Raw genomic sequence first — 11854 nt, 5'->3', positions numbered from 1 at the left:
TGATCACTAGAGCAGGAGTTCCTTACTTTTATTGCAAATGTGTTAGTTGTTCAGTCGTGTCCAACTCTTTACAATCCTATGGACTGTAGTCCACCAGGCTCTCTGTCCTTGGAATTCTCAAGGCAAGAATATTGGGGTGGGTAGCCATTTTCTTCTCCAGAGGATCTTCCCAACCCAGGGCTTCAATCCCAGTCTCCTGCATTGTAGGTGGATTCTTTTCCAGCTGAGCCACCAGAGAAGAAGAAGCCACATTTTACTGAAAGAATTGTGCATTTTATCCTTGTGCCCCAGCAAAGTAAGAACATACAAGGATGAGAAATTTCTTATAGGAAAGAGGTTCAAAGAATGAGACAGCTAAAAAGAGTGACAAATATCTGCTAGACAGCACATATATAGATTAACATTTAAAATAAGATGTTATTGGGGAGCTGCAGTTGCAGCTCCTCTCACAAACTGAGATGCTGGGATGAGGGCCCAGGCCAACAGTGGTCTGGAGCACTTCTGCAGCCAGGGCAAGGCTCTACAATGCTTCCAGGTATGGACTTGCTCCTCTTCTGCAGGCCTATGCCTCCATGCTCATGGTCAATGAGTGGGATAACCACTGTGAGTTCTGCTTCACCAGGAAAGGAGGATTGTCCAAATGTGGAAGATGCAGCAGGCATTTTACTGTAAGGTAGCATGTGAGAAAGATGACTGGCTGATGCACAAGCTGGAATGTTCTCCCATAGTTGTTCTGGGGAAAACTGAAATCCCTCAGAGACTGTAAGGTTAATTGCAAGAATTCTGGCTATACATAAATTCTACCCAGAAAGAACACCTTCAGAGAAATGGTTAGCCATGAAGGAGTTGGAGTCACCTCTGGGTAAATTAGATAATGAGAAGAAGGATTTGATTCAGAATGACCTTGCTGCTCTGTATCACTTTCATTCCAAGCACTTTCAGTTCCCCAAAAATGATATCCTGATAGTACTCTTCATACAGGTTAACTGTCATGGATTTACAATTGAAGATGAAGAACTTTCTCTTTTGGGATCAGCAATATTTGCTGATTTTGCACCAATGTCATTGTGACCTGCAAAGGGACCCTGGCAGAAGTCAGAGAAATCCACCCAGGAGAGGAGACTTTTACCAGCTATGTTGACCTCCTGTACTCAACAGAAGATATGAATGACTGGTTAAGAGATTCTTATTTTTTTTACTTGTAAGAGCAAGGATGTACCAACAAAGTCAAGGATAAGGCCAAGGTGGAAATCTGGAAGTTCACCTATCCCCCAGAGGCAGAGACATGATCAGATATGTTTGCAATGTATTGAGTTACAAAGGGCCAAGCACTACACAAGGTCCCCATTGAGCTGCTGGAGATTTGTGAACTCAGCCAGAAGAGCTGCGTGTTTGAGAACAGTAACATGTATAGGATGCACATGATGTGCCAAACCATGGCATCTGCTTGTACATGCAGAACTGGGAGGGAGCCCTGTCGTACAGACAGAAAATCACCCAGCCCTACAGTAAGCATTGTCCTCTGTATGCCCTCAGCCTCCATGTGGCTGAAGTTAGGAAGACTGTAGGTGGACCTGGAGAACAAAGCTTCCGGGGAGAGAGCCCTGAAGAAAGCCATTATCAGCATGGAAGTTCGTGTGTGTGTGTTTAGTTGCTTGGTCATGTCCAACATTTTGCAACCCCATGGATGGTAGCTTTGCAGATTTCTCTGTCCATGGAATTTTCCAAGCAAGAATACTGGAGTGGGTTGCCATTTCTTACTCTAGGGGATCTCCCTGACTCAGGGATTGAACCCACGTCTCCTATATCTCCTTCATTGGCAGGTGGGTTCTTTACCACTTCACCATCTGAGAAGTACCAACAAAGAAGTAGCTTATGGCCGAGATAACCTGTACATTTCTGAGATCAAACAGGAACTGGAAAATCACTGAAAGTATGCCAATATTTTAGTTTTTATTTAAACCCTGGTGCAGAAACCTTCGAGAATTTGACATTTCAAATCATACACATCATGCCAGCATTTCTGTAAACTCAATGGAAGGGAAACATAACTTGAACTTAAACCTTATAGATGGCTTACTTGGACTTTGGTCTTAATCTTTTACCTTAATATCAAATTATTATTTGAATGCTATTTTTTTCTGTAAGAGATAACAGCATGGTTTCATATATTATACTTCAGACAGATTGAGTTTAAAAATGCAGTTATTTTTTCCTTCATGCCTACTGTAATGTTCTGAACAAACATGAATGATGAAAGAAAATTTAAAAGATAGCAGTAAAAAATGAATAAATAAAATGTTATTTTTCTACTTGGCAGTTAAGAATTATGGCAAACACTGCCTCAGTCAGGTGATGAAGGTCAACCTCTCCCAAATAATAATTCATGTGCCCCCAGCACAGTGTGGTGTCACGAGAATGGAAGTGCATCTCTGTGACCATCCTCCCCCAAAAGCACAATCTCATTTAACAATGAGAAAAGCATCAGGCAAGAGACAAAATATCTGAAGAGCACTCTTCAAAATAAAATCATCAAAAATAGGCAAAGACTGAGACTCTGTCATAAGGCAGAGAAGGTGAAGGAGACATGATGACTAAATATAATGTCCTGGAAGGGATCCTGGAACATAAAAGACATAGGAAAAAATTAGCGAACCCTAAATAAAATGTAGAGTACTTCTCAGACTTTTGGCTAAGATCAAATGTGAATAAAATGAGGAGTTCAGTTAAAAGTAATGTACCAATGTTGGCTTCTTAGTTGTGACACATGTGCCATAGTAATATAACATTAATAATAAGGGAAACTGGGCATGTGAAGGGTATAGGGGAACTCGCTGCACTGTCTTTTCAACTTTTATTTAAAAAAAAAAAAAAAACTATTATTAAAAAAGAATACCTTTGCACCAGCTGGTTAATGTTCTTGTGGACACTGGAGTGAAAATATTCCCCCATTTTTTCCCTCACTTTTCAATAATGACTGGTAAAGTATGTTATGACAAGAGTTTTACTTTTAAGTTTTTTAAGACATCATGATACCATTGTCATTTGTGGCTTCTTTTCATTTTAACCAAGATTGATTCAAAGTATTTAAGCCTTGTAATTTTCTGTTTCAACAGTGTCTCACAAATAATCACAAGCAACTGCGACTAACAATTTCCATAGACTATTAGATCTGGAAAATATTCCTGTGCTGATGTTATATCTGGACAGTAGTGGTTCAGAGTTACATATCCTGATAGACTCTGGGGCTGGGAATATTTTTATTCATATTAAAAATGGGATTTAGCCTGTGATTGTGAACATTAAGGGGTTATGTCAGTTATTCTCATTGAATGAAAGGCATATCTCTTCTCCATATGGAGGTAAGCTGTGGGGGATTTACCACAGGAATTTAACAAACTATTATAAAGTTGTTCTGAACATTTTCAAAAAATAATATTACTTATAAAACTGATGTGTAACCAAAATATACTAGATTGAACCCTTTAATTAAAGTCAAATTAGTATTCAAGAACATACCTGCATGTCTGAATTCTCAACCACTGAGGAGTAACTTTATTAAAAAGTATTATTTAAACCTGATTAGCTGCTGACTCTGCCAGAATGTCAAAAGAGAAGGAATTGTAAACCTTTTGGGCAGGGTATAGGTCTGGTGGGAAGATTTTGTAGCAACCCTGTGTTCACAGACATACAGTAAACATTCTGTCTAACCAGAACGTACCTCTCTGCCGAATTTCAAACTAGTTTGGTGTTCATGATGCTCATAATGTTTCAAACATCCAGCTAGTTCTGATGTTTATAACAAATAAAAGAGATTTAGTTATAACTTCTAGTGATACAGGCTGTTCTTTAAAGGATTCTCAAAGACACTTTTTACATGAAAACAATTATTAAAAGCAGCAGAAGGATAAGTTGTAATGAAATATAAACATATGACATTGTAAGAGAGGTATTTTTATATCTTAATGATGAAAATAATACTTAAGGACTTCTTTCAACTATATTGACAAAAGTAATTTATTTGAAAGTAGATCTCTGCCAATGTTTCCTTCTAATGAAAGATTTTGAGCAGAGTCTCAGAAACTAGCATAAAGATTTTTGGGTCATATAGCTACCCTAAAACTGGACCCAGGCATAGGATATGAACAACTCTGGCACAGAACTTGATAAACAACCTTAGTACAAAAATTTCCAATGCCAAGACAGTTAATTAATATATATCAAACCTGTCTGCATAGCTAAACATGCCCATTGTTTTTTGCTTTCTCATAAAAATTTTTTCATTCTGTTGATCATCGTTGAATCCTTGCCTCTCATTATTTCTATGTTATCTTTCTGTCCTTTGGGAACTTTTTGCCTCACCACTTAAATAAGAGATAAATCCACGCACCTATGGACACCTTATCTTTGACAAAGGAGGCAAGGATTGGAGAAAAGACAATCTCTTTAACAAGTGGTGCTGGAAAAACTGGTCAACCACTTGTAAAGGAATGAAACTAGAACACTTTCTAACACTATACACAAAAATAAACTCAAAATGGATTAAAGATCTAAATGTAAGACCAGAAACTATAAGACTCCTGAAGGAAAACATAGGCAAAATGTGCTCTGACATAAATCACAGCATGACCCACTTCCCAGAGTAGTGGAAATAAAAGCAAAAATAAACAAATGGGACATAATTAAACTTGAAAGCTTTTGCACAATGAAGGAAAGTATAAGCAAGGTGAAAAGTGCCTTCAGAATAGAAGAAAATAGTAGCAAACAAAGCAACTGACAAAGAATTAATCTCAAAAATATACAAGCAACTCCTACAGCTCAATTTCAGAAAAATAAATGACCCAAACAAATAAATGGGCCCAAGAACTAAACAGACATTTCTCCAAAAAAGACATACAGATGGCTAACAAACACATGAAAAGATGCTCAACATCTCTCATTATCAGAGAAATGCAAATCAAAACCACAATGAGGGACCATTTCACACCGGTCAGAATGGCTGCTATCCAAGTCTACAAACAATAAATGCTGGAGAGGGTGTGGAGAAAAGGGAACCCTCTTACACTGTTGGTGGGAATGCAAACTAGTACAGCCACCATGGAGAACTATGTGGAGATTCCTTAAAAAACTGGAAATAGAATTGCCATATGACCCAGCAATCCCACTGCTGGGCATACACACAGAGGAAACCAGAATTGAGAGAGACGCGTGTACCCCAGTGTTCATCGCAGTACTGCTTACAATAGCCAGGACATGGAAGCAACCTAGATGTCCATCAGCAGATGAATGGATAAGACAGCTGTGGTATATATACAGAATGGGATATTAGCTATTAAAAAGAATGCATTTGAATAAGTTTTAATGATGTGGATGAAACTGAAGCCTATAATACAGAGTGAAGTAAGTCAGAAAGAAAACACCAATACTCTATATTAAGGCATATATATGGAATTTAGAAAGATGGTAACGATGACCCTATATGAGAGACAGCAAAACAGACACAGATGTAAAGAATGGACTTTTGGACTCTGTGGGAGAAGGCAAGGGGAGGATGATTTGAGAGAATAGCATTGAATCATGTATATTATCATATGTGAAATAGATCACCAGTTCAGGTTCGATGCATGAAACAGAGTCCTCAGGGCTGGTGCACTGGGATGACCCAGAGGAATGGGATGGGGAGGGAGGTGGGAAGGGGGTTCAGGATGGGGAACACATGTACAACCCATGGCTGATTCATGTCAATGTATGGCAAAACTGAGTGAGCCAAGTAGGCTATGTGGGAGTAGCCAGTCATTTTTTTTTTTAAAGTTAAAATGGCTTTTGATATTGAGTTACATGAGCTGCTTATATATTTTAGAGATTAATGTTTTGTCAGTTGCTTCACTTGCAATTATTGTCCCCCATTCTGAAGTTTGTCTTATCATCTTATTTATGGTTTCCTTTGCTGTACAAAGACTTGTAAATTTGATTAGGTCTCATTTGTTTATTTTTGTTTCTATTTCCTTTACTCTGGAGGTGGGTCATAGAGGATCTTGCTACGATTTATGTCAAAGAGAGGTATGCCTATGTTTTCCTCTAAGAGCTTTATAGTTTCTAGTCTCACATTTAGGTCTTTAATCCATTTTGAGTTTTTGTTGTGTGTCTATGGTGTTAGGAAGTGTTCTAATTTCATTCTTTAATATGTAGCTGTCCAGTTATCCCAGCACCACTTACTGAAGACATTATTTTTTCTCCATTGTATATTCTTGCCTCCTTTGTGAAAGATAAGATGCGCATAGGTGCATGGATTTATCTCTGGGCTTTCTGTCTTGTTCCATTGGTCTATATTTCTGTTTTTGTGCCAGTACCATACAGTCTTGATGACTGTAGCTTTGTAGTATAGTCTGAAGTCAGGAAGGTTTATTCCTCTAGCTCTGTTTATCCTCCTCAAGATTGCTTTGGCTATTTGGGGTCTTTTGTATTTCCATACAAATGTGAAAGTTTTTGTTCTAGATCTGTGAAAAAGCCATTGGTGATTTGATAGGGAATGCATTAAACCTGTAGATTACTTTGAATAGTATTGTCATTTTCAGAATATTGATTTTTGCTACCCTAGATCATGATATATCTCTCCATCTGTTTGTGTCATCTGATTTTTTTCATGAGTGTCATAGTTTTCTATATACATGTCTTTTGTCTCCTTACATAGACTTATTCATAGATATTTTATTCTTTTGTGAATGAGATTGTTTCCTTAATTTCTCTGATTTTTTGTTGTTAGTGTATAATAATGCAAGGAATTTCTGTGTATTGATTTTGTATCCTATGACTTTACTAAATTCATTGATTATCTCTAATAATTTTCTGACAGTATCTTCAGTTGCAAGAGTGGGCAACTTTGTTTGTTCCTGATCTTAGAGGAAATGCTTTCAATTTTTTGCCATTGAGAATTATGTTTGCTGTGGGTTTGTCATATATGGCCTTTATTATGTTGAGATAGATTCCTTCTATGCCCCTTTTTCTGGAGTGCTTTTTATCATAAATGGTGCTGAATTTTGTCAAAAGTTTTTTCTGCATCTATTGAGATTATCATATGATTTTTATCTTTCAGTTTGTTAATATGGTGTATCGCATTGATTGATTTGTATATATTAAAGAATCATTACATCCTTGGATTAAACCCAACTTGATTATGGTGTATGAGCCTTTTAATATGCTGTTGAATTCTGTTGCTAGAATTTTGTTGAGGATTTTTGCCTCTATGTTCATCAGTGATATTGGCATGTAATTTTCTTTTTCTGTGATGTCTTTGGTTTTGGAATCAGGGTGATGGTGGCCTGATAGAATGAGTTTGAAGTGTTCCTTCTTCTGGAATTTTTTGGAAGAGTTTGAAAAGGATAGGCGCTAGCTCTTCTCTGAATGTTTGGTAGAATTGACTTGTGAAGCCATCTGGCCCTGGGCTTTTGTTTTAGGGGAGATTGTTTTTTATCACAATTTCAATTTTGGTGCTTGAGATTGATCTGCTCATAATTTCTATTTCTTCAAAGTTCAGTCTTGGAAAGTTGAATTTTTCTAAGAACTTGTTCATTTCTTCCAGTTTGTCCTAAAATGGCTTACAATTGCTCTTAGCAGTCTCTTACAATCTTTTGCATTTCTGCATTGTCTGTTGTAAAGACTTTTTCATTTCTAATTTTGTTGATTTGACTCTTCTCCCTTTTTTATTGATGAATATGGCTAATGGCTTGTCAAATACTGTTTATCTTATCAAAGAAATAACTTTTAGTTTTATTGATCTTTGCTATAGGTTTCTTTTTCATTTATTTCTGCTCTGATCTTTATGATGTCTTTCCTTCTACTAACTTTAGGGGTTTTTGTTCTTTTTCCAATTGCTTTAGGTGTAAGGTTTGGTTGTTTATTCGATATTTTTCTTGTTTCTTAAGATAGGCTTGTAGTGCTATAAATTTCCTCTCAGAATTGCTTTTGCTGCATCCCATAGGTTTTGAGTCATAGTGTTTTCCTTGTCAAATAATTTTATGTATTTTTTTTTACTTCCTCTTTAATCTCTCCAGTAACCTGTTAGTTATTTAGATGCATATTGTTTAAACTCCAGGTGTTTGTATATTTTGTGTTTTTTTTTTCATGTAATTCATATCAAGTCTCATAGTGTTGTGTTCAGAAAAGATGCTTGATATGATTTCAAATCTTAAGTTTACCAAAGCTTGATTTGTGACCAAAGATGTGATCTATCCTGGAGAATGTTCTGTGTGTACTTAGGAAAGGGTATTCTTCTGCATTTGGATAGAATGTCCTGAAGAAATCAATTAGTTCCATCAGAAGACCCAAACAGATGTTCTTTCAAAGAAGACATTGAGACGGCCAAAAAAGTCTTGAAAAAATGCTCCACATTGCTTGTTATTAAAGAAATGAAAATCAAAACTACAATGAGGTATCATCTCATATGGATCAAAATGACCATTACAAACAGTAAATACTGGGAAGGATGTGGAGAAAAGGGAACTCTGTTGCACAGTTGCTGGTAATGTAAATTGATACAGCCACTATGCAGAACAGTATGGAGATTTCTTTAAAAACTAGGAATAAAACTACCATATGAACCAGTAATCCCACTATTGGGCATATACCCAGAGAAAACCACAATTTTAAAAGACAGTGTACCCCAGTGTTCATTTCAGCACTATTTATAATAGCTAGAACATGGGAGTGACCTAGATGTTCATCGACAGATGCATGGATAAAGGTCACGGTACATACATACAATGGAATACTACTTAGCCATAAAAAAGGGTGGATTTGAGTCAGTTCTACTGCAGTGGATGAACCTAAAGCCTGTTATATAGAGTGAAGTAAGTCAGAAAGAGAAAAACAAATTGTAAATTAACACATATATATGGAATGTGGAAAATGGTACTGGTGAACCTATTTGCAGGGCAGGAATAGAATACAGACATAGGGAACAGACTTGTGGGCAGAGCAAGGGAAGGAGACGTTGGGACAAATTGAAAGAATAGCTCTGAAACATGCATTACCATATGTAAAATAGATCTTTAATGGGAAGTTGCTGTATATCACAGGGAGTTCAACCTGGTGCTCCGTAACAACCTAGAGGGGTGGGGTGGAGGGCTGAGGAAGGTTCAAAAGGGAGGGGACATATGTATACTTATGGCTGATCCACTTTGTTGTGTGGCAGAAACCAACACAGCATAGTAAAGCAATTATCCTCCAGTTAATTTTTAAATCATTAAAAAAAAACAACAACAACACTCTTGCATATGTCCCTATTCCTACCAAAGGTTGTGTTCTAGTCTGATAACTTAGACTCATTATTTCATTTTCTTGGAAAAGATAGATGAATCTAGTGGAAATAAAATAGCTTAATGTGAAACAGCCTTGGGTTGTGATTTGAGAAAACCTCACATTCTGGAGTCCGTTGGGTGGACACTGAGTAAGCTGTACTTCTTCAATGATTCCCAAGTCTCAGTTGTCTCTTGGGAACCATGGAGAAAGTTGTTAGGATCTCATAGATAAGGTAGGTTTGGGTCCTGATGAGAAAGTGATGACCAGTAATCATTGCTGAACTGGCTTGAAAATATGTTCAAATGTGAAATTGATACTTCAGTCGTCATGTGGCCTTTGCCTTGTAAATAGCATTAAGAATCTTTGGAAGTGGGGTGGGAAGTACTACCCATCATCCTGCCAATCTGAAAACTAATTTCAAATTACATATTCTTTTCTAGTTTCTGTGTATATATTTTTATGCAGTTGTAATTATATTTGTAAATAATTGTTTCTTGCTTTTTTTAGTAAATAAAATCCTCAAAAACAGTCACAAAACATACTGATCATGTTACCCACCAAAAATTTTTTTATAATAATTTTAATGGTTTAGGTATCAATGGCTGTGTATCAACTGTTATCCCTCTGCTCACGTGTCTTTCTACCCCAGGACTCAGGCTAAAGATAGCAGACAGAATATATCTGATAAAGGACTAATATTTAGAATATACTAAAAACTCCTATAGCTCAATAGTAAAGAAATAATCCTATTAAAAGAATCTGTAAAAAATAAGTAAATAAATAAAAGAATCTGGATAGACATTTCTCCAAAGAAGATGACAAAGGACCAGCAAGCAAAAGAAAGAATAATCAACATAATTATCCCCCAGGGAAATGCAAATCAAAAGCATAATGAAAGCACTTCACATCCACTAGAATTATTATAATCAAAAATATAAAAACAAATGTTGATGGGGATATACAGAAATTAAACTCCTCATCTGTTGCTGGTAAGAATGCATGATGATGCAGTTTGTTTGGAAAAGAGACTGCCTGCTTCTCAAAATGTCAAGTGTAGAGTTTTCATATGACTCAGCAATGCCACTTCTACATATGCATTTAAGAGAAATGAAAAAATGTCCACATAAAAACTTGCTCACAATTGTTGGTAGCAATGTTAGTCATTATAGTCAAAACATAGAAGCAACCTAAATGTCTATCAACTCATAAATGGATAAATAAAATGTAGTAAATTTATATATTAAAATATTATTTAGGAGTAAAAAGAAATGAACTACTAATACATGCTAAAACATTGGTGAGCCTTGGGTAATTATGATAAATAAAAGAAGCCAGTCACAAATGACTCTTATTGTATAATTCAATTTAAAAATGTCCAGAATAGGCAAATATATAAATAGAAAATAGATTGATGGTCATCTAGAGCTAGAGATGTGGGGAGTGGTGCGGAGGGAAATAAGAAATCACTGGATGCAGGGTTTTTCCCTGAATGATTAACCTATTCTAAAATTCATGTGGGTGAATTCATAGCTCTGGGAATATATTAAAAATGATTGAATTCCACACTTTTAAAAAAAATATCTTAATTGTGTTACAGTGTCATTATTTGAAAGATCAAAGTATGAATGCATTTATGATGAAGCATTTTCAAGGCTAGTCTCACTACAATTACCATGTTTCATATTGTACTTAGGAGGGCAGAACTTTCATTCATATGTATGACATATTGCATCTATATATGAACAATACATGGAAAAGACAATATGCACAGACTACAAAGAGATGGTTTTCTTGGTACATTGAGATAATCATTTGGAATATTCTGCACATTTGATCTTTTTTCTACATTTTGCTGTGAAGATATCCAGATCTCAGGATACTTTCTTGGCATTTTACCCCATACATTTAGTGAAGTCAGATAGGATGGAGAATTCCATTCCTAAGAAGAAAGTCAGCAATACATGCAACCAGATTGCCTTGAGCAATGATCTGAGGCTCACCTGTCTCGTACCTTTCTCAGTAGCAAGGGCAGGAATCTTGGACAGGAAGGCCCTTCATGGGGTTCGGTGCTGAGGACGAGGGTGACCTCTGGACTTTTGCAAGTGTGGACTGGAGCTGTTTGTGTTTCTAAGCAAACTCTATCCCTTGTTGACTCTAGTGTTCAGTAAAAACTGCAAGGAAACGGGACTGCTAAAGAACATTGTCATACCCTGTTCTTGACTTCGCCTGCCCAATAAGAGTGAAAGTCACAGATAATGCCACACACTTTGATTACAAATCAAATGTTACTATTTAACATTTAAATAAAATAACAAAATACATTAGTGTTAAATTTCTCTACTAAAATGCACTATAAAACCACAGATTTCATTAAAGTATTGATATAAATTCTATTTTGTCTGATGAAAGTATTGCTACCCCAGCTTTCTTTTCATTTCTGTTTGTGTGGAATACCTTTTTCTACCCCCTTACTTTTAGTCTGTGTGTGCCTTTAGATCTGAAATGTCTGTTGTAGGCAATATACACACGACCTTGTTTGTGTATCCATCAAGGGACT

General features: G+C 36.3%; 1 pseudogene; it reads left to right on the top strand.

Moving 5' to 3' along the window:
- Nucleotides 1–466: 466 nt before the first annotated feature.
- LOC100140352 (N-lysine methyltransferase SMYD2-like) lies at nucleotides 467–2086 on the top strand (annotated as a pseudogene).
- Nucleotides 2087–11854: the final 9768 nt, after the last annotated feature.

The sequence above is a fragment of the Bos taurus genome, chromosome 9, assembly GCF_002263795.3.
Source record: "Bos taurus isolate L1 Dominette 01449 registration number 42190680 breed Hereford chromosome 9, ARS-UCD2.0, whole genome shotgun sequence".
NCBI lineage: Eukaryota > Metazoa > Chordata > Mammalia > Artiodactyla > Bovidae > Bos > Bos taurus.
The sequence above is the reverse complement of the archived record's forward strand: the minus strand, read 5'-3'. Positions and strand labels throughout refer to the sequence as shown.